Source organism: Pogona vitticeps, chromosome 3 (genome assembly GCF_051106095.1).
Source record: "Pogona vitticeps strain Pit_001003342236 chromosome 3, PviZW2.1, whole genome shotgun sequence".
Classification (NCBI taxonomy): Eukaryota; Metazoa; Chordata; class Lepidosauria; order Squamata; family Agamidae; genus Pogona; species Pogona vitticeps.
In genome coordinates this window covers 13,280,913-13,304,316 of record NC_135785.1, presented here as the reverse complement: position 1 = coordinate 13,304,316, position 23,404 = coordinate 13,280,913, and the positions used below count along the sequence as shown (strand labels likewise).

At 41.3% G+C, this 23,404-nt stretch overlaps 1 long non-coding RNA gene across 1 annotated transcript; it reads right to left on the bottom strand.

Annotated features, from left to right (window-relative positions):
• On the bottom strand, nt 1-21,175 carry LOC144587935 (uncharacterized). Its single transcript, XR_013543196.1, has 3 exons — nt 20,126-21,175; nt 6,354-6,475; nt 1-1,022 (listed from the first exon to the last, which is right to left on the bottom strand). It is a non-coding gene; the product is annotated as an uncharacterized LOC144587935 (long non-coding RNA).
• Between the last annotated feature and the right edge of the window lie 2,229 nt (nt 21,176-23,404).

The window sequence follows — 23,404 nt, the reverse complement described above, 5'->3', positions numbered from 1 at the left end:
TTTTTGTTCTTTCCTCAGCTTACCTCCATGTATAAGACGGCCCCCAATTTTCAGTCTAAACATTTTAGACAAAAGTATAGTCTTATACACAGAAAAATATGGTAGTTGGGATACCTGCACAAATAACTATTGTCAAAACATGGTAAGATTTCCCTAGGATTCAGGGATGGTGCATGTTTAACCACTGTGATACCACCTAGCTATGAGTGGTACGGAGACGCCACTAAAAGTGGCCTAGAGAGTGATACCCACAACTGGAACCAATATGAAATGCCTTGCCTCCCCCAGCATGTTGTGTTTTTCATGCCCCTTGAGCATATGAAGCCCCTTACACTTAATCAGGTTATTTGTCTATCAAGTCATTCAAACAGGGTTTCTCTTTAGCAAAGATTTTGCTATGTGACAGCATCTTCAGAACTAGAGACATTTCTTAAAATCAACGGCAATGAGAATGGGGACTTCGCTCACCACTGCAGTTCTTCTCCCTTCTGTATCACTCAAGAAGCTATTTATAGGAGCCCATCTCAAATATTCTCTAAGTACAACATGAGCTCCATTCCTGACCTAGAGAGATTGTTCCTTGCTGTCATTGATATGAATATAAAAACTCATAACATTATGGAGAAAATCCATATAGTTAGGTATACCATGTATGATAGGGAACAGAGATTATACACCAGAAGGAAGCAGTTCTCAGAAACATTCACATGGTGTCTGTAACGTATGTTTCAGCTGGTAGACCTGAACAGGCAAATGAGGCCCTCCAGATGTTGCTGAACTGCAACTTCCATCATCACTAGTCAACATAATTAAAAAGAAAGGCAAAATAAATGTATGGCCTGGGTGTCTAATTTACAGGGAGAGTAGCTTCAAAGAACATACCAGAGCAGGATCCACTGAATTATGACTGCTGATTTTCCACAGAAATAAATAAAATCATGTTGGGGGGTGATGCTAATAATCAAAACTGTATGGTGTGAGCAGTTTTGTCCAGACTTGTCCACTAAATGTAACTGCTGAAGCTGTTGAAAAAGAAAGTCATTACTCAAACTCCAGGAAACAGGAGACCCTTGCAGGGTGTTAATTAATTTCACATTTGTAACATTCAGGAATAATTTGCTCTGGAGATGGATGTAGAGAACACCCTCGAGGGCTATTAAAATATATATACCTGCATGCAAGCATTTTGTCCAAGTGTTACAATACAGATATTTACAATTGAGTTCTTTTTCCTCAGGTCTGTGTGTGCATGTGCACACCCAAGCACATATATGTCTGAGAGACAAAGATTTTAATATGTATGATATTTGTTGCAGAACATTTTCCTCTCGTAGTCTGTTTGAAGTATTCAAAGATGCCAATCAGGGATGTGAGCTCGTTGGAAATGAATCACGCCGCAAATCCAAGCAGGACAATGAAGATAGCGGTGGAGAAGAAATAAGAAAATCACAGGAGAGAAAAAAAATATGGTGATGGAAGAGAAGAAAGAGGAAAGAGCGGGCCATTGTTTGTCAGCAGTGGAGACATTACAGAAGCTTCTGTAATTAAATAATATCCTGCCGGGCATAAGGCTTTATTCAGAAATAGCCTTGAAAGGGCAAAAGCATGAGAGAGATCTGTTTCTTCACAATTATAAGGCCATTGGTATTCTTGCTATTATGCACACTGAGATTGCTCCAGCGCAATAAGAAGGGAAAGTGAGACTCCCTTTGACGGTTGCATCTATTTGTAGGCTAAGGAGAGAAAAAAGTTGGATTATACATGAACACACTACAATGAAAAGGCGGGGGGGGGGAATCAGAAAACAAGAGGAGTCACAAGGAAAGGGATGGAAAGGAAAGGAGAAGCAGTTCACAATCTACAATAAATGCAATGGATTTGATTTTACTGCTTCAGGATCACCATTTTCCGGCATCAAGATGTGAATGGATCAAACCAAGCACAGCCCAACAAAGCTGTCAGCAAGGGAATGGTTAAACTCCTTCTCCTGACTTTCCCAAGATGTACTGGCTTGTCGATTACATAAGGCCAATATTTTATTTTTAGTCTATACCGAGCCATCTAGATGCAGTAAAGGACATCCTTTGCAGACAGATGCCATTCATTTGTATTTTCCTTGATATGGAAGGGAGAGATCCTTATGGTTCCCAATGAAATTGGTTTTGTTTTATTGTTTTTCAAATGCTTGGCAGAAATGGGGACATACAGTATGTCCCTAACAAGGGTCACCACTAGTCAGATGGAAGAAAGGAGAAATAGCACTGAATCATTGACATTTTGTACAATGGGCAATGTTCATGTGAACAGAGGTGGCACAGATTGAAATGCTAGCCTGCGCGCACACAATGCTAGTCGGCTTTATAAAGGAGTTCTAAATTACAGTGCCTTAACAGCAATCTCTATGTGACAGGATCAACTTTCCAGCTTGGAAAAGCTACTTCAGCTGAAATTTTGTTGCCTAGCGTAGGAAGTCTAACTACAGTTGTTGTTGTTTAGTCGTTAAGTTGTGTTAGACTCTTCATGACCCCATGGACCAGAGCACACCGGGCCCTCCTGTCTTCCACTGCCTCCCGGAGTTTGGTCAAACTCACTACAGTAGGCCCATTCAATCAGTGGGGATTTGGCAAGACAGGTCTTCCTTAAGTTCTTCTGATTCAATGGACCTTCTCTAGTTGCAACTTATTTCCCTAAGCAACTGGTGGCTCCATCAGCGAGGCTCCCTTCACAGCTTGGAGCTCTTTGCCGCACCCTCCAGAGTAGCATGAAACAGCATGAGCACTCCAGGAGGGCAGGGGTGGGAGCAAGTTGGTTTAAAGGAAAGCCAGGCCCCCGATTCAGCCTCTTTTGAGATTACAGCGTGTGGGGGGAGGGTGCACTGGGGCCTCGCACTGACCAAGGGCCACCAAACGTGTGGGGGCTTGAGGCCCAGGTGAAGTCAGTGCCAAGCCGGCCAGGGTTGCACTGTCTTGGCGACCGTGCAAGCCCGGGACAGAGGACTCGCTCGTATTGGCAAAGGGTCCCGGGTGACCCTGTTATTCCTTTCCGCACTACAGCAGCCCTCTCTTCTTTGTTATAGTTCAATAAAGCGTGGCCCTGGTTTAACCCAACTGTCTTGTCTTGCATCATTATTCCAGATGGGGTGGCAAAGGATTTCAGCCCATTTGAACTTTAATTCCCAGAATTTCCCAGCAAGCATTGTTGTGTTTGGCTGAGAGGAATTGTTGTTAAAAACACTGACTTTTCTGAACCCCTCACAAATGCCCGGAAAGGGCTTCTCGTAGTAGGGCGCTGTAGAAGCTGTGGAAATTAATAACTGCTAGAGTTACTCATGGATTTCTCAACACAGCAGACTTGTTCCTGGGGTGCTAGGAGCTGCTTCATTGTGTTTCTTCAGTCATTCTTACTCAGTCCACTAAAGAGTGGAGGAAGGATATGTTGTTAATCCAGAAAAATAAACATTTATAAAAGAGGGAATTATCATCACCATCACCATTTGTTTGATGTTCTGATATTGTTTGACGAGCCTGAGCACTAGATACGAGGACTGATAAATTCTATAGCCCTTGAAGGTCTTAAAGGGCATTAGGAATGTCAGACGGAGGAAAACTATACTATGTCTGCCGTTGTAATAATTGCACACATTTCTGAGCTTCTCACAGCATGTGCATTCAAATTACTCAGGAACACGCCACCAGCCAGTAAAGCAGTTACACTGTCAAAGTCTATTTATAGATGTTCTTCCAAAGAAAATGAATTAAATATATTTGTTTCCTGACACCCATTTCGCCCTAGCAGCATGCGCTGTGCAGAATTTAAAGGAAAAACATTACCTTGAATATCTCTTTTCCCAATGGATATTTTGCAGCTACACCAACATAAAAGAAATCTTTCCCTCTATTTACGTCCTGCCTGCCTGCGTTTTCTGTTATATTTAATTGTGTGTATGTATAGCTCTGTGGTGGAGTCTTCTTTTCAATTGTAATTACGTTTGGGAGCTTTGAGCCATAAATGCACTGATCCAAACCTTGTCTCAGCTTATAATTCACTAGGTTCCCTCCAGCAAGAAAAAAAAATTATCTCAGATTTAGTCACGTCTTGGCAAATTTCCTTCTGATAGAAACGCTGGTGGGCCTGGACAAGCTTACCTACTGGCAGTGGCTGTGAGGGTCATCAGCTTAGTTGCTTAAAACAAAGAGTCCTATTGCAGCTTAGATGAACGAGTTGTATTTGGCATTAGCTTTCATAAAAAGATATTCATATGTATGGAGTGTAGCTTATGTAGACAGACATTTATAGGGGGGGCTCTATATGAAATACAGTGTTAACACAAATAATCCCCTCCTTTACATGACACTTCATATTCCCTCCCTCCCCACACTTAAATTAAAGTCCCCCCCTTTTTTCTTTTCTTTCTTTTTTGTTTGTTTGTTTGTTTAATTAGCTACAACAGACTAACCAGCAACTTTCTTTGCAAAATCAACTGCTTAATTTCTTGCAAAGCTGTAGAACTGGGGATGTGGGCGCATTTTCTTTCAGTTTGATAGTTTGATTTTTTTTTATAAGAATTTCCCAAAATTCACAAATCCCTTCCTATTTGGAAATGGAAAACACCTGAGAATTAAAATGCAAAACATTAATGCAGGAGAAACTGAAATGGAGAGATTCCACCATCCAGGCTCCACATTTGGAAAACTTGGAACTGAATCCCTGTATGTTCAACAACATGAGTGTTGCAATTCTTTTTTTTTCCTCCCTTCTGATAGATTTAAAACATAAAATCATGTATCATCAAGTCAATTCTGATTTATGATAACCCTTTTCAGGGTTTTCAAGGCAGAGTACTCAGAAGTAGTTTCCCATTCCCTCCTTCTGGGGGCGCCATAGGACTATACAGCTTGCCCAAGGCTACACAGGCTGGCTCTTCTTCTTGGAGGTTCAGTGGGGAATCCATTTCCCAACCTCTGGCTCCACAGAGAGATACTTAAACCACTGAGCTAACCAGCCATATAGTGGAGGCATTTACAACATTATTCAATATTTCCATGAAAGACTTCATCAAATGATTGTATTTGGTCAGAGAAGAACAGTTAAAGGTTTGTTTTGTTTTCATATTTTCAATGATTCATCCTAATTTGCAAAGAACATTCTTGAGATGGAAAAGAACTTTAAAGTTTAAAAGTTATAACGCAAAAGAAAGTGCAATGAAGAGATTTTCCCCATTTTTATCTTGAATCATAGAATTGTAGACCCCGTGCTTAAGCACACAATCCACCACTAAGAGTGGTCCAGCCACCTAGAGTGGTCCTCACCCGACTAGATAGGTGGGATATAAAATAAATAAATAAATAAATAAATAAATAAATAAATAAATAAATAAATACATACATACATACATACATACATACATACATAAATAAATAAATAAATAAATAAATAAATAAATAAATAAATAAATAAATAAGTAAATAAGTAAATAAGTAAATAAGTAAATAAATAAAACATCCCAAACCGAACCTCTGTTTAAAGTTATCCAAAGAAGGAGAGTCCACCATCTCAGAGATGGTTATTGTTAAATAGCAATTATTGGCAGAGGTTCTTCTTAGCATTCAGTTGAAATCTATTTTCTTGTGGCTTAAATGCATTTATTCAGATCCTGCCCTCAAAAACACCAGAAACCAACCGATTCATTTCAAGTGCGGCGTTGCAGGGTACCATATTATGCAGATATTATGGACCACCAGGAAGAAAAAATAGGTGGATTATAGAGCAAATGAAACCAAAAGTCCTCCCTTTAAACAAAAATGATAAACTGAGGCTATCTTACTTCGGGCACATTAAAGGAAGACAAAACTCAAGTGCTGGGAACAGTTAAGGAAATAAGGAATAGGAAGGCCAAATGTGTGATGGACTTATTCCATTAAGGGTGTCAAAGCCTTGAGTTTGCCAGAGCTGAGCTGCTGGCAATAACACTTTTTGAAGGTCACTAATTCATAGAGAGGCTGGAAGTGACTTGAGAGCACCTGACAACAGCAACAAGAGTGGTGAGGCGCGATGTAAGTCGCACTTTCTCAACACTTGGTAGACTAAATAGTCCCTGCATCTGAATTAGAATCTAATCCTCTGTATCTTTTCTTGTCTTCCAAGTAAAAGAACAGAACACCTAGCCTGTAAGGTCATGCATACCTGAATAAACCTTATTCAATTCAGACTGCAAGCACACTGAATCTGGTAGCTGGACATTCAAAAATGTCATTTAAATATCTAAAGAAAAATAGCAATAACAATAACTATCACACCAATAATGATGCCCTAAGTATCATGAGCATTTTCCATCTCAAACGTAGCATGTTTACCTTGCAGGCCTGATCTAAAGGTTCCTATTTCTCTGATTTTGACTTTGAGGCTGCAGTCCTTCACCTATTGAACTCAGTGAGACTTGCTTCTGAGTAGACATTTGTAGGATTGATCTGTGGAGCTGTTGAAGTGAAATGGAGAGGGATATAAAGCACGGTTAATATAGAAAAGCACGTTCTGTTTGAAACTGCATGAAATACATTCTGTTTTTAAGGTTGGATTAAAAAGCGAATTTCTCGAGGAAGGCAGCACAGAGTCAGGGAAGAAAGGGAGCAGGTATGGGTCGTGGCAGTGCTAAGAAAAGCTTTTAATCATCACGGCAGGCTGTAAGGTACTTGAGAAATTGAACGGACTCTCTTCCTCTGGGTATGATTTGCAAGTACATCCCCTGCTTACATATATAATGAAGACTTGATTGTGTTTTTTTCCCCTTCAGTGCCAAGCAAAAGGCTCTGCAAATCACAGACAGGAAAGGAGAAGATGAAATATGAAACAGAAATGGATTGTACTCTGCACGGAAATGCGAGACACAGAACTTGAGTTCAAGACAAACTGTTTCTGAATGTCATCAGAGATGGTTTCCACATATCCCAAACATGTGCAGCAAAGATTCCTGGCAACCTAAAATCTGGACTTCTCCATGGTCGTGCGCTTTGCTGCTATCTGATGAAATCTCTCCACATTCATCATTCTAGTCAAGACAGCTTTATTATCTCCCACAAGTCTTCTTGCCTCCAATAAGCGACCAATGTTTAAAATAATGTTTTACTCAATTTGCCCCAAACCTCTCTGCTGAAAAATAGCACCTTTTCCCTTTGTGAAGAACTGCATTCACCCAGCCCCATAAGCATTTTTGCTGCCTCTCCAGCTTTCACAAAGCTACCCAAGAATTCTTCTGCCCAACAATTCAATTTTACCACATAAAAGCTTATTTCCTCAACTGGAAGTATTCAGAAGCTGTTGTCAGTTTGAGGACTTCGGGCACGTCTCCCTGTACCCCAACCTCTTCCAAAAAGAAGCCTATTCAAGAACATGGCCTCTAAACCCAGTGAGATGATCCACTTCTAATCTATACATACGGCTATTATCAATATAGCTCCCACATAGTTATTAAAGATGACAGGTCTGCCTGAAGAAATAGGGGAGAATCCTCTTCAGTACCACAAACATGGCTAGTTCAGAGACAGGCAGAAGAACACTTTTTAATCCTTCTCTATGAATTGATTAATCTATCATTTTCACTTTTCTCTCATATCCATTTATAAAAACTCATGTTCTTGTTCACCAATTTATGGGAAAACCTGCAAATTTTGAAATGTTTTTATGAACATTGAATCAAACGAAATTTTCACATGTGAAGGTACTTTGGGGAACGATCATGACTGCCCATGTATTGTTATCATGTGCTGTCAAGTTGCTTCTGACTTCTGACAACCCTATGAACTAGCGAACTCCAAAATTTCATTAATAGCCCCGCTCAGCACTTGCAAACTCAAGACCATGACTTCCTTTATTAAAAATACATGTCATATTTGGTTTTCCTCTTTTCCTGCTACCTTCAAGACTTCATTGTTAACTTTTCCAATAAGTCTTGTCTTGTCATGATATGCCCAACCTCCATTTCATTATTTCACCTTCTTTATCTTCATTACAGCTAGAAAAACTCAAGTTACTTTTGGAATAAACTATTGCTGTACAGGTATGAAGGCATGAGTACAACACACACACACACACACACACACACACACACACACAAGGAAAGGAGAAGAAGAGAAGGCTGGCCAACTAAGACTATACAGTGGTGCCTCGCTTAGCGATCGCTCCATTGAGCTATGAAATCGCTTTGCGATGGACTTTTGGCCATCGCTGGAGCGATCGCTTAGCGATGTCCTCTATGGCTAAAATTCACTTTGCGATGATCGCGGGGAAGCAATCATGGCAAAGCGAACTTTTTTAAACAGCTGATTGGCAGTTCCAAAATGGCCGCCGCTGTTTTGCCTCGCTGTAGAGGCACCCAAAATGGCCACCGCTATGGAGCAATTTCGCTTTAAGGTAAGTTTTTAGCCCATAGGAACATATTAAATGCATTTTAATACGTTCCTATGGGCTTTTTAAAATCGCTTAGCGATTAAATCACTTAGGAATGTTTTTTCCAGAACGGATTAACATCGCTAAGTGAGGCACCACTGTAGTATGATATATTTGGGCTTCTTCCTTGTGCATTTGATACATTTGAATTTGACAGCAAGCCGGAAGTCTTAAGACTCTTTAGATGTCTGACTTCTGCAGACAAGGCAGTAAGCAGTTAAATTCTACCCAGTTGCTCCAGCTGCAGCCTTGTATGCCTAAACAAACCATTTCTATGTGTTCCTTGACATCTGAGCCTGATGCTCTGGCTTGTCTCTTTCCTAACAAGACAGAGAAATAGAGCAAAAAGAAGCCAATGGTAATTTCTCTGGCTTTTTAGGAAGCAACAAGATAGAGTGCCAGCTTTGGATGTCAAGATAAGCAAAGAATGGAAGCTGGCCTTGTCCCGAACATTCTAAAGCAGTGGTTCCCAACCTTGGGTCCTCGGATGTTCTTGGACTAGAACTCCCAGAAGCTTTCAACACTGGCTGTGCTGGCCAGGATTTCTGGGAGCTGTAGTCCAAGAGCATCTAGTGACCCAAGGTTGGGAACCATGGTTCTAAAGAATTCTGACTGCTGTTCCATCTAAAAGACAAAGTGCTCTAGAATACTGCTGTCATTTAGACCTCATTTAAAACATAAATACAGTCAAGCAAAAAGTCCCCAATTCTGCCTTTTCCTTCCAACTGGTGGAAAATTTCACTAGATAGTGTCACAGAAGACAAAAAGTAGTTGAGAAACTTTTATTTCCTCGATAACAAAATGAAGCAAAACCAAACAAAAACAAGCTGTTTTTATAATCCTGTCTCTCAACTGTTCTATTATTCAGGTGCTTTCCTTTTTGCCTTACGTCTGGAGACATTCCGCACTGTAATTTACAATTCAACCACCTACTAGCCCAGATGGATATGCTGACGATATTTTCCATAGCTTCCCCATTGTTACTGATGAATAAAACACATATTTACAAGGAAAGGTGGATGAGGGTGGGCTGGCAGTTGGCTTCCTTAATTTAAGAGATGTTGCGGTAAATGTGCCGGAACATTACGAGCAGCTAGCCCAAGCACTTGCACAGGTGCCAGTGTGGTCTATGCCAAGCAAACTACGTGCTTCTATGGAACATGGCAGCAGCACGTAATGCTCCACAGGAGTGCAGGGAAAGGGGCTATGATTAACACAACCAGATTGCCTTGGCCTTAACTGGCATTCTTCCGTCTAAGCAAATGCAAGATGCATTCTGAGCCTAATGGCATCTTTGGGAGCCTAACCAGTGGTTTAATGTTCATTGCGACCATGTTTTTGTACGGTTACAATATTGCTTGCCATCACTGAAAAGAAGCTCTGCACCAGATCATATATATTTTTTTTATTAATTGCACCAATTTGCAAGAAATTTGGCTGACGACAAATGTCATGCTGCTAAAGAAATGATCTGGCATTTGTGGATTGTGGATCTCACTGATGTGGTGAAGCCATCCAGGGATTTGAGATGAAAACGGACCTCTCAACACTTACCCAAGTGCTTCTGGATTGCAGCTTTTATTATCATGAGGTTAATCAAGGCAACAGGTGTCTAACTTCATACAATCACATGGCATGTTCCAGAAGGGAATCACTAGTCAAGGAACCTGGGTGGGTTGCAGAATAATGTGTGGCTTTCACCAAGTTTGTTTGTTTGTTTGTTTGTTTGTTTATTATCCCGCCTATCTGGTCAATTACGACCACTCTAGGCGGCTTACAACAAGTTCAGAAAAGGGTTCTTACCAGTTCTATTGTTTTTATGTTTTCTTGCGTAAATAAACCATGCCTCCTACAACAAACCCCTCTGATTAGGTATGGAAATTTTGGGATTATTGGATTATACATCACTCAGTTCTCCATTCTGGAAGTTTTACCTATCTTACAGGATGTAATATGGCTCACCTGACACAAAGGCCTCAGCTAGAAGGCTTTGAGCTTTAGCTAGGCCTAACTCCACCCAAACTTCCTGTTCCTGCCCCAGTGCTAGCTGGGAGCTTTCTTTCTGAACAGGAAGCTTGGGTGGAATTAGTCCTAATTAAGCCTCAAGACCTTTCGTTTGAGGCCTTTCTCCTGGTGAGCCAACTTTAGGTGTCTATAAGGTAGGTAACACTAAGAGAATACCTTCAACATCATACTACAAAGTAGAATCAGATGTCAAGAGGGGATGATTCTGTGCACTACTGCTCATATGTTGAATCATTTAACTGCCACTTCTCACTTAAGACTGGCCTTGTTATCTTCCTGGGCAGAAAACAGAGCTTCCTGTCCCTGCAATGAACTCTTGTATACAGTACAGTGGACCCTCGACTTACGAAGGTCCCTACTTACAAAAATTTTGAGGTACGAAAAACTCCGGCCACAAAATTTTGGTTCGACTTGTGGCCTGAGCTTCGACCTACGAAAGGCAGGTGGAAAGGGGGGGATTCAAAGCCACTCCCACTGCCCTCTGCATCCCGTCCCCCCTGCCCTCTGCCTCCCGTCCCCGTGGGGACAGGAGGCAGAGGGCAGTGGGGACAGGAGGCAGAGGGCAGCGGGTGCAGCTTTGGAAGCCCGGAATTTTTTTCTTTGGCTGTAATGGATTAAATGGTTTTCAGTGCATTCCTATGGGAAATGGACCCTCGACCTACAGGCTTTTCAACCTATGGCCACCGTTCCAATACGGATTAATTCTGTAAGTCGAGGGTCCACTAATATGTTACTATATCCTTGCTAGGGATGCGAAGAATGCTAACAGATCACTTGTTCTTGATGAATGATATTCAGACAACCCATTGAGAAATTATTAGCCTCATGGACCATTAGGAACAAGTGGGTTTGAGTTTTGCTGATTGCTCAAAAATATACACACAACCCATCACAAGCTTCTGGTTTTTAAAGATCAATAGAGTTAGGCAGGCACTATCAAAGTTTTGCATAAACTGCACAATTCATGTAAAATCCTATTAACAACTTCGATAACTTTTGTCCAGAACACCAGAATATACATAGCCATCTGCCATGAGAGGCAAAATATTTTGCAGTTTCCAATTATGAGTTTTATATTTAATCCTTTATTATGCTTTCTTCCTGAATCCTGATTTCTTGGTAGCCTCATTACTCCTGTGGTCTTGCTCCAAAATGATCTTTAGTTAGAGGACCTCTAATTACTGCCCATAATGCAACATTGACAAATTGAAGTCATCCCCAGGAAGCTTGTATTAACTGATCTTTTCATTCAGGAAATCATGAGAAGTTTACAGGGTTTCTCACTACAGAATCTAAACATCTATTCAAGTACCAACAAAACTTTGAGGGTAACAGTTTAAGACAGCTACTCCAGGAGAAATGAATAAACTCACATAATACCATACCATGAGCATATATTCTGTGTTGTGTGGATGATTTCATTACACAGTACTTTTAATGGTCACATTATTAGTGTGATATGCAAGAGCATGTCCAAAATGAGAGTCACTGTTTTGTTGGATATGTTGTGAAAATGATAGATGTTCAGCCTTATCTATTCCTGGAAATGAATAAAGCTACGTGGCTTGAATTCCCCTACCAATGCTAACCATTATTATTCCTCAAGTCCCTGTAAGCAACATTCAGCCTTGAAAGAAATACAGTGTAATTGTTTGGATATGGTTCATGTTGTACATTTTATTATGCCCAGTGATACAAGATTTGTTTATCTATAGGCCAACAATTCAATCACAGTTTGATCTGTGGATATTTTCCTTCTTCTCTATAGCCCTTCATGCCTATAACTCTTGACTACTGATACTTGTTGTCAAGGAATATGAAAATGGTGGTGGTGGCTGGGATTATTTGGGCACAGTGTAGCTGAGTCTATCAGATGATCTATTCTTATTAAAAATGAAAGTCCAGATTATGCAATCAACGTGTTGTCTGTTCTCTTCATCAGCCTTTTAGCCAAGAATGACAAGAACTCTGGGTACAATCATGTGAGTCTAGATTTTTTTTTAAAAAAAAACTCCCTTTAAAAAAAACAACAGAACAATTCCAATTTTAACTTGAGTCTATTTAATATGATTGAAAAAGAGGCTGTTCCTACCGGGCACTTCATGCTTTTGAATAAGAAATTGTAATTCAAGGCGATGAGAACTGATTAGACAACACAATGGGAGACTGTAAGATTTCCCTTCTATCAAGGTACCCAGCCCCCACCTCCCATTATACATGTAATAGGCTTCAAAAGAAACCATCCTATAATTACACATTTAAAGCTGCTGTCTTACACAATGGAAGTGTCTTTAAATCCAAGCAGCATTCTGCTCAGAAATGAGAGGAACACCTTTGCCTTCTCTTATTTTCAGACTGAGGTAACATGGCCTAGTGCCCTCCTTAACAGATATTCTTCTGTATGAAAGACTACCAGAGCCCAGTCCTTTGTTTGAATGCAACTTCTAATTCGGTGGTTCTTAACAAGTGGTGAAAGATCTGAAAACAAGCCCTGTGAGGAACAGTTAAAGGATCTGGAGATGATTAGCCTGGGAAAGAGAAAACCGAAACATTTGGAGGGAGGGAACAAGCTTGCTTTGTGCAGCTCCAGAGGGTGGGGCCCAAATTAATAGATTCAGACGACAAGAAAGGAGGTTTTGACCGAACATTTAAAAGAACACATAAGTAAGGTTTGATTGGTGAAGGCTTTGACTACTATACAAGTTCGTGGGTTCTCTTTCAATGCAGGTTTTTAAACAGATGTTGGATGACCTCTGTTGATTTCTTGCTTTGGCGGTAGATTGGATGCAGTGACCTTTGAGATCCCATCCAGCTCTATAGTTCTGGTGGGACACAGAATTTGTATAGCACTGTCTTACCAGTTCTTCAGAATTCACTCGCCCTGAATCACCACATCTACTTGCAAATGGGATATGCCATTTCTACCAACTCCACCCATCTACCTCTGACTTTTGAGCATGCTAGTAGGAATGTTAGACTGGTGCTTGGCAAACTGAGTTTGTGGGAGTCATTCCCCCTTGGGTTCAAAGAGGGGGTCCCAGGTCCCAACCACCCCTAAACACATTGCTTAGAAAGTCCCCTTGTGCACCTTAGGGGATGTGGAGGAACAATTTCCAGTGGTTTGATCCCATTTAGCACCAAGGAGGTTCCCAAACAGGCTTATTAAAAATATCTTTGGCCACTGAAGGGTGCAAGGAGGCTTTTCCAAAACTTTGAAAAACAAAAGTTTGGAGTCTGGCATAGAAGTATATGTGACCTTCCAAGACCCAACGATGGGCAAACGTTGCCCAGCCCTACATTAAACATCCGTATTTTTCCTAATCCCCTCCTGATCAATTTATTACAAATACTAAATATGAGAATAGAATGATTATAAACATAGTGTTCTCTGAAAAAGAGACCATCTTGTTTTTATCATGGTGGACTCAGGTAACTTGATAGATTGCTTGGTGGGACTTTTTTATTTAATTTATTTCTTGAACTTGTATATTGCAACACACTATTCTGGGCAATTTACAACAATGATAGATAAACACATACCATTAAATGCTAGCGCGTAATAAAAGATTAAAACATTAATCTTATGATACCAAAAGCTGGGAATCACTGCTCTAAGTGAAGGGTTTTCTAGTCCAAGTCTGGTTTAAAGTTTTGGAAGTTGTGTGTGTTTGTTTGTATGTGTGTGTGTTTTAATATGGCAAGCAGTGCAAGAGCAGTGAAGTTTCAACCAGTATCCTACTGGGAATTTCTGCCAGTGTAAATGAAATTGCATAAATGATGGCAATAACTTGCCTGTAGTCAATAAGTTGCTGTTTGTGTCCCAGTTATGGAACTTGGCACATGACTTTATTTGAGCAGCAACTCATTAATTAGTGGCAACTTGCTGCCACAATGTATGCAGTTACACTTAAAGCCAGTGTAAATTCCCAGTTGGGTTCTGGACATCATAACTGCAGACATGAAGTTTAGGTGTAACTTCTTTCTAATGAAGGTCGTGCAAGAATGGGGTTAGGGACCTATCAGCTACTGCCCTGTGTTTGGCCTTGTCTAAACTGGGTGGATTTCACAATTGGACTGTTACCTGTACAGAAACCAAATGACTGAAGGCTATTCATATATGCACATTTCGTGTTCCTTTTGGGCAACTATGAAGTTTGAATAAGTGAGTTCAATTTGGAAGGCAAAGATCTCTTTTCTCCCACATACCAGATTTCCGAGGTCCTTAGCTCTGATTTTAATATTAGCATTTTAATTGGGGGGGCATTTGTGAAATATTATTTTGTGGAAGCCCCCTTGAACCTGCAAAGGCTTCAGACAACCAATATGGGTTCCCGTAATTTGAGAAAGATCTGCTCTTTTTCTCCATGTTATTGGCAAGAAAAAGAATATTCCACAGCCTACTCTTTCTTGCTGGAACACTCGGCTTTCTCCCCTCTCGCCAGGAGCAGCAGCGAGATCCCTGTCCTGTTTCATCTTTCTCTCTTTAAAAGTGCCGCTCTGCTCTCTTTGGGGTTACAGCTCTTCGGCATTCTTCTCTCATCTGCAGTAGTGGCGTTGCTCACCTGCAAGCACTTAAGGGAATGCACTGGGTATGCAGCATGAGAAGAAAACGTCCTTTAAAATTTCTTAATCGGGCTCATCATGGAATTGCCATGGGACCGTTGGCCTCGGCCTGTTGCTCTTGCGTAATCAGATTCAAATAAAATTACTGTGGGCAGCATAAGAGAAAGTTAAATACAAATTTTACTCTCAGCCAATAAATCTTTCAAGAGCTTAATTTTTCTAAGAATGATGCCTTAGGACCTAATGCTTAGGTAATGAAGCAATGGCTGCCTTACGGAGCTGAAAGCTCTCTCTCTCTCTCTCTCTCTCTCTCTCTCTCTCTCTCTCTGCAATTTCTCACTTTCCATTCCTCTCTAAATTGCTACCTTTCTCGAGCAGATGAAATTTCACTGGTAAAAAGCACGTATGCGGGCAGAGCTTCAAGGTTTATCACTTATTGTCTCCTGTCCTGGTAAACGAATGTGCACATTATATAGGTCCCTATCACTCATCTTCCCACAGTCTCCTAGTAAGGGCTTAAATGCAGGGACCTCTGAGATTTTACATTGTATGCCATATAGCCCCTTTCTGGTGTTTTCCATGGAGCTAATGTTAAAAAATTAGGATAGAAGGATGACTTGAAAAACAAGTGGCTATTGGGTACAAGGTCATGTCAAGGACGTTAAAATTGCTGGGGAATTAATTTATATGCAGTTATTTACCACAGGGAGCTGGTACAATGGGCACTTCCATGCTCTTACCGTGTACTGTCTTATCCAGTTTGCATGCTGGCTTGCAGTGCAACTGTTACCCAAAGATGTGTGAGGGGTATATAGTTAGAATTAGCCACAAGCCTCTTCAACTGTTAGAAATATCCCATTACCAACTCCTCATCTGCCAGCAGATCTCAAAGATCTGCCAACTGAGCAACATCTGCCAGCATATCTAGCTATATCTGCTAGCTAGGCTCTGCTGGGAGAAGAGGCCAAAAGAGTAGGGGTGAAGAAGGAAGTGGGGTGATGGAAGAGCCAAGTGCCATCAGATCCACACTTTTTCCGGCCACAATGTTGGCAGAAAGTTAGGCCAGCATGAAGAGGCAATGTTATCTGCTATCAAGTCTGAAGTGGGATTTTCAAGGCAAAGTGCAATATTCAAGGAATGGTTTCACCAGTTCAATTCCACACCCCAGTAAGTTTTCATGGTTGAGTGGCGATTTGAACCTCCTGAATCCTGGTCCATCACTCTGTCCCTAAGTAATTTTCAGCATTCTTGGATGGCAAGAAAATTGGATACAGCACAGCCTCAGCTGGCTTAGCCTGTCAAGATTGCACTGCTAACTCAAAATTATTAAATCTGGTATTTAAAGCCTTAATGTGCACCCTTCTTATGCTGTATTAAACCAAGACTTTATTGCTTTGCTATGCAGTCATCTGCCAGCAATGAAATGATTTGGAAGTGCTAGAACTCCCCAAACATCTGGAAATATCTGAAATGAATATATATAATAAGAAGTTGGTCATCACTCTTTCAACACTCTTTCAACATCTCCAGCTACCTTGTTTTCAAAGGGAGACATCTATATATATATTATCAGTTCATTAATTCTGACAATTAGAGATGGGGACGAATATAAAAACGGATTGCTTTTTCTGACGAATGTAGCCAATTTGTTAAATATTCAGCAATCCATATTTGTGGGTTCCAAAGGCCCCCACAAATACGAAGGGATTAATATTTACTCGTTTTTATTCGTCCTTCGTATTTTATTTTTTTAAAAAAATACCCACACCATTCTGCCTACTGGTCACCGATCAGCTGATTGGCAACAGAAAGGCAGCCACCACCCTACACAGCCACCCAATACCACAGCCTACCCCCACCCCCTTCTTTCCCTACCTTAGGCCCCACGCCACCCCATCCCCACCAACTCCCTCTTACCTTAATTGCTGCTGCCGAGGTCTTCTGGCCTCGGAGCCACACATAAAAATGGAGACTGTCTGCCCTTTGCAAATGGCGGCTGCAGCTTCATTTAGGGTAGGGAAGCTGCAGCCGCCATCTTTGCAAAGGGCAGCCTGGATTCCCTTAGCCTGCCTTTAGGGAATCCAGGCTGCCCTTTGCAAAGATTGCAGCTGCAAATTCCCTACCCAAAATGAAGCCACAGCGCCATCTTTGCAAAGGGCAGCCTGGATTCCCTTTTGTGGCTGCAAAAACCTGATGGAGACCTCGGCAGCAGCTATTAAGGTAAGGAGGTGTTAGTGGGACTTGGGTAGGGGCTAAGGTAGGGAAAAGAAGGGGGTGTGGGGTAGGCTGTTGGGTTGGCTGGCTGTGTGTGTGTGGTTGCCTATCAGCTTCTGATCAGCTGATTGGCGGCCAGTAGGCAGAATGGGCTTCTGTGCCACGTGGTAAACTCTCCTGGGGGGGCAATTTGTGGGTAAATAACTCGCATGTCCGATATCCAATATTCTCCAAAGTTGGCAGGCATGTTGGGGAAAGACATAGGAAGTTCCATTGTGATTCTGGAGTCTCTAAGTACCTGTGGGGGGACTTTCCTAGTGGGGTCCTCTTTGTGACTCTATAACTTGGGGGTCCATAATCCAATGTTCAGCAAACATTTAGGAGTTGTAGAAACACGTCTGAGGAAGCTTCCCTGCAAACCTGGTGTCTCTAGGTGGTTGGGGGGGGCAGTGTTATGGCCGTTTAATGTGCAGACAAATTGACGGATCAATTCATCGAAGAATATTCGTATATTCATATTTGTTGATCCATTAACCTTGACAAATAACGGATCAAAACAAATTGCCTATTTTTAATTTGTCCCCATCTCTACTGACAATGCAGGAAACCAGTCTTTCCAGCTAAAAGTCTTTTATTGTTTCCAGTGTCTTGTGCTGGATTCCGAAGGTTACAAAAGGAGGGGGATTCGCTCTTGTGGTGTCATTCTTCTCTGATCTGGATGAAAGGATATTGTTATATCTTTCATTTCAGGATTCTCAGGACAGGGTGGATAAGCTTCCCCCCCAGCTTTTTTTTTTTTGAATCAAATATGATCCTTACACCAGCAACTGTAACCTGTCTTCATATTTCAGTGTCTCAATCCTGACTCCCTGCATTCAGTCTCCACTCAAATGGAGTGCAGAATCTCACAGCTAAGGTCCTCCTGCTTTTCTAATCTACATCAGATGCTATAAATATCCAGTGTACTTGACTGTGGGGGGGGGATATTGTGTGCAGAGGTATTTCAATAATTAGATTCCGATAGACTGTCTCTGCATAGTTATTTTGTTCCTTAATAATGAATGTGAAAGCTGTTAGGAAGCTGTGTCCTAAGAATGAAAGTGGGGGATAACATTCTTAATCTTGTCTCGGAAGAAAGTATTGGAAGGAAGCATACCTTTCCACAAAAAATGGCAGCCATATTGAGTCGCCACTTCAATAATTTATAGTGCTACATATACTACATTTTATTCCCTGTGACTTTCAAAGCCAGGTTCAAGGTACTGGTCTTTGTATGTTAAGAGTCCTTAACCATCTGAGGCTCCATGTCTGTCCCTGGAGAACATCAGCCTGCCCCATCCATTCCATTCATGCCAGTCTCCTACAGGTGCCCACTCTGAGGGAGGTGAAGAAGTTCTCCACAAGGAACTGAGCCTTATCGGTAGTGGCCCCATGTCTTTGGAACAGCCTCATGGGAGAGATTCATCAGGCCCCTTCCCGTAACAGCCTCCAAGAAGCAGTTAGAAACCTATGTCTTTGAGGAAGCATTTAAAAAGATTCCACACACAGAGAGAGTAATTAAAAACACGTTACAGGCTGACCATCAACCACAGTGACAGATAATCTCTTCTCCTTAGCACAACAATACACCCACAACAAGACACACTAATCACCCATCTACAGAAAAAGACAGAAGCCTCTCTCACAGCCATAAATATTGCACTCCCAAAGCCAACTATACCAGAGCACAGAGTGCTGTCCTCTGAAGATGCCGGCCACAGAGACTGGCGAAACGTTAGGAAGAACAACCTTCAGAACACGGCCAAAGAGCCCAAAAAACCCACAACAACCAGAAGACGAGTAATTTTGTTATGCAAAGTCATTGATTAATTCATTCTGGCCAGAACACCACTAGTTTTGGATCCAGGGAAAAGAGGGGGGAGAGAGAAAGGGCTGAAAAGTGTACAGAAGAGCAGACTGCCCACACAGCTCTTTTAAGACGAAATGAAAGGAGACCCCTTGAAAGCCCTCCTTTTGTGGAATTTAGCATCAGATTTTTCTCCTGACCACTGAAAAGAAGAAAGAGGAAACATGGAAAACAAAAATAAAACAAAATGCCCAAGCTGTGCAAGTGCCACTGACTAGCTCAGCCAGTGCTGCAGCTCTGACCAGAAACCTTTCTGCCCTGCCTGCACCATTCAGTCTGTGACTTGGCCTTCCTATTGGGATTTCTTCATTTGCAAGACTGGGAACTTCACAGCAAACCAGAAAAACCCAAATATATTGTGGGCCTAGACAAGGATTGGGGATGGAAAACCTTCCTAAGGACAGAAGAAGCAAGAGGGACTGAAACTGATTTTGGCTAACCATCTTAACAGCTGAAACCATTCATTATTCGGAAATCAAAAATCTGGAAAAGTAGATGAGGGGTACAAAAATAGCATGGAGAATTTAGTTAGTTTACTGGCTTAGCTTCTTGGAGGAGAATGTTTTGCTCCTTTCCAAGCCTTGTGATAAGAAGAACTGAGAAAGAGATCACAGGCTGCTTGGAACCGGAGGTGTTAATGTTGTGAGGCAAGCTGTATGGGGAGAGGACAATACTTTTTATACCATAAATGCAAGCAAGATTTTCAGTGATCCAGATTTGAGTCCACAGTTTCCAGAAAGGAATTACTGTGTACACATTCACAGAAACCTTCCTTCCCCTTGTGGTTAGAAGCCCAGGCATATTCCTGCATTTATCCAGAGCCGAGGTGATCTGCAAAGCCCAGAAAACCAGCAATAAAAGCAACACTGAAGAAGAAGAAACAGAAGATCGTTTTCCTTTACTCTTTTGTACATCTAATATTACCTGCCAGATGAGCTTGGGGTGGGGCTGTTCAGTATGTTAATATTTACTTACATGTTCTTTCGTTATTATTTTTTAGAAGCGGCACCTTGAAATGGCATTAATGGCCCCCTCCATTAGACATTGCAGAAAGATGTCATTGTTCAGTGTGTGTTTTTTTTGCTGCTGCTTCCTATATTTGGCTGAACAGTGCCATCTACGGGATGCTCTGCTCCTGTCTCTCAAGGGCCCCCGTGTTTGCAATCAAGAAATAGAAACCAGCGAAGCCGAAAATGTAAGTGTCAAAAATTAGCCCTGGTCGATCAGTCTGACAAACTGCTATTTTACAAATTGTCCAATATCATGGCTCACCAACAAAAATATTATATTAAACCAGCTGCTAGTGGTGATTAGAGTTGGCTCATATTTCATTTCAGGGAGTTGCAAAGCATGGGGGGGGGGGGGGTTCCTCTTTGTTGCAGTCAATTATGAGTTCTTGCTTTGGGTTGCCCTGTAAGCTTGAATGGCTCACACAGTCCCGGGAGATGCTTGCGTGTGATCCCGGAGTGCATCTTATGAAATCCCTGCACCTCTTTCTTTGAAGACAGGGAAAGCAGTGCTTAATCTGTGCTAGAAGGCTGATTCACATAATACATGCATGCATGTACAGACAGGGGAGAAGTTCAGCAAGCAAATCCCAGGGATCTGTTCCCTACCAGACTTGTGTTTCTCTGTCACAGTGTTCTTCTGATAAAATCATGAGGGATGGAAGGAGTCTCGTAGTCCATTTAGCACACCTCCCCTACTCAGATCGTAAGAAAACAAACAGGTCTAAAACATCCACAAGACAGGTCTGTCCACCTCTGCCAGTGTATCAGGCAAAAACAAAACAAAAAAGGAAAGATACCAACAACTTAACAGCACCTTAAAGACTAACTGGTATATTTTAATGTGAGCTTTCGTGGATGAGTCCACTTCTTCTGCCTGTAGATCTCCAATTTGAATTGCTTTTCCTGTAAAGACATTTTTTTCTCCTCATTGTTGTTAAATGCTGTCAAGTTGACTCTGACTTACAGCAACCCTACTAAACAGCAATCTCCAGAATGTCCTCTCTTCAACAGCTCTACCCACCTCTTACGAACTCAAGGCTGTGGGGTTGCTTGAGGGAGTCAATTCATCCTGTATCTGGGCTTGCTCTTTTCTTGCTGCCTTCAGCCTTCCGCAAAATTTATTTATTTATTTATTTATTTAATTAATTTATATGCCGCCCACTCTACCCAAAGGTCTCTGGGCGGCTCACAACAACCAAAATTCAATGCAGTAAAACAAAATGATTAAAATACAGTTAAAATACAATTAAAATACAATTAAAAAATACAATTAAAATTGCCATCATTAAGACCCACAGTTAATGTTATTTCAATTAAAAGCCTTTTGGAACAGGAAGGTTTTGACCTGGCGCCGAAATATCATCAGTGTCGGCGCCAGGCGAATTTCAAAATGATTGCCTTCTCCAAAGAATCTTGCCTTCATGTGATGTACCCAAAGTATGACAGCCTCAGTTATATAATTTTTGCCTCCAGAGATAGTTCAGGCTTGATTTGTTCTAGGACCCACTTGTTTGTCTTTCTGGCAATCCAGGGTATCTACAAAGCTCTCCTTCAGCACCATGTTTTAAAGCAGTGGTTCTTAACCTTTGTTACTCGGATGTTTTTGAACTGCAACTCCCAGAAACCCCAGCCAGCACAGTTGGTGGTGAAGGCTTCTGGGAGTTGCAGTCCAAAACTCCTGAGTAACCCAAGGTTAAGAACCAGTGTTTTAAAGGAATCAATTGGCTTCCTGTTTGCTCTCTTCACTGTCCAGATTTCACATTTGTATATAGTGCTTGATAATACAATAACATGGATAATCTTTGTTGCTGCCCTTCCAAGTCTCAGTCATATTTTGATTTCTGGGCTACAGTCTCCATGTGGGTTGATGACTGAACCCAGGTATACAAAATGTTTCGCTAATTCAGTTTCTCCTTGTCAGTGCTAAAGTTGTGCAGTTCTTCTGTAGTCACGATTTTTTGGTCTTTTTCATGAACAACTCCAGACCTGCTTTGGCACTCTCTTCTTTCAATTTCACTAAAAGTCATTTCAAGTCATTGCTGCTTTCTATCAGGAAGAGGGTTTCGTCTGCTTATCTTAAATTAAGGGATGCTTTTTGCATCAATTTTCACTCCTGCTTCATCTGAATCTAGTGCAGCTTTTTGTATGATATGCTCTATGTACAGACTGTACATGTAATGGGATAAAATGCACCTTTGTGTGCCATGATCTAGACCATCACACAATCTCCTTACATTCAGCCAAAATGTATTATCCTATATCTATTATACCTGCTACATCAAGTACTGCTAGATTAATAGCTTTACTATATCTGTGAAAGAGTGCTTTAGGAGTTCAGTTGTGGTAGAGATGGGTATTTCATGATTAAATTTAAAAAAAGTGAATCTCTCTCTCTCTCTCTCTCTCTCTCTCTCATTCTTTGGTTGTTTGTCAAAAGAGAATGGTTGTTGTTTGAACTATTGACTGCTTTTGGAATAGAATGATTCTCTGTTGCCTTGCCCCTCTGCTTTTTTGGAATAGTTTTAAAGGGTTCCTTAGGATTTTTGGAGTGCCAGAAACCTGAATGAGAAACCTGAGTGAAATAACATGAAAAAGGATTTCCCTTTCATGAAAAATGATGTACCAGGGCATGGAAAGTACAACAAAAACAACAAAAGCACCCCTAAAGAACCAAAAATGAAATACATATGAAAATGTTCATCTTGCACATCCCTAAGCAGTGCATTGGTCCTTTTCTCTTCTTTCCATCCCTAGAGTCTTCAATGTTTCTTTACTGGGTTTTGTTCTCAAAAATCACTATCTTTTTTTTCCTTCCGCCTTAGATGCTCCAGGTAACTAGTCCCTGGTGAGGAGAATTATATATACTAATCTTAGCTGCTTTGCTTTAAATCCTATCTTTCTCTCTAGACTGGAATCCAAGGCAGCTCACAATATTATTTACTAAGCAGATGCAGCTGGTTTGATATAGATAGGTACAGTTTCTCTCTCTGCCAACACCAAACCATCTGCAAGTGGGAACACATGGGTGCCCATGTCTACCAGCTGCAGCCTGAGATTCTTTGGACCCATCGAAACCCTAGAAACCTACCTGGATGATCAACGGAGCAATGGGAATACCCACTCCTTTGGTATGAGGTCTGGGATGGTATGAGGTCTCCTGCTTTGAGCAGGAGCTTGGACTTGAAGACCTCCAAGGTCCCTACCAGTCCTATGACAGTTCTATGACTCATCAAGCTTTATAGAC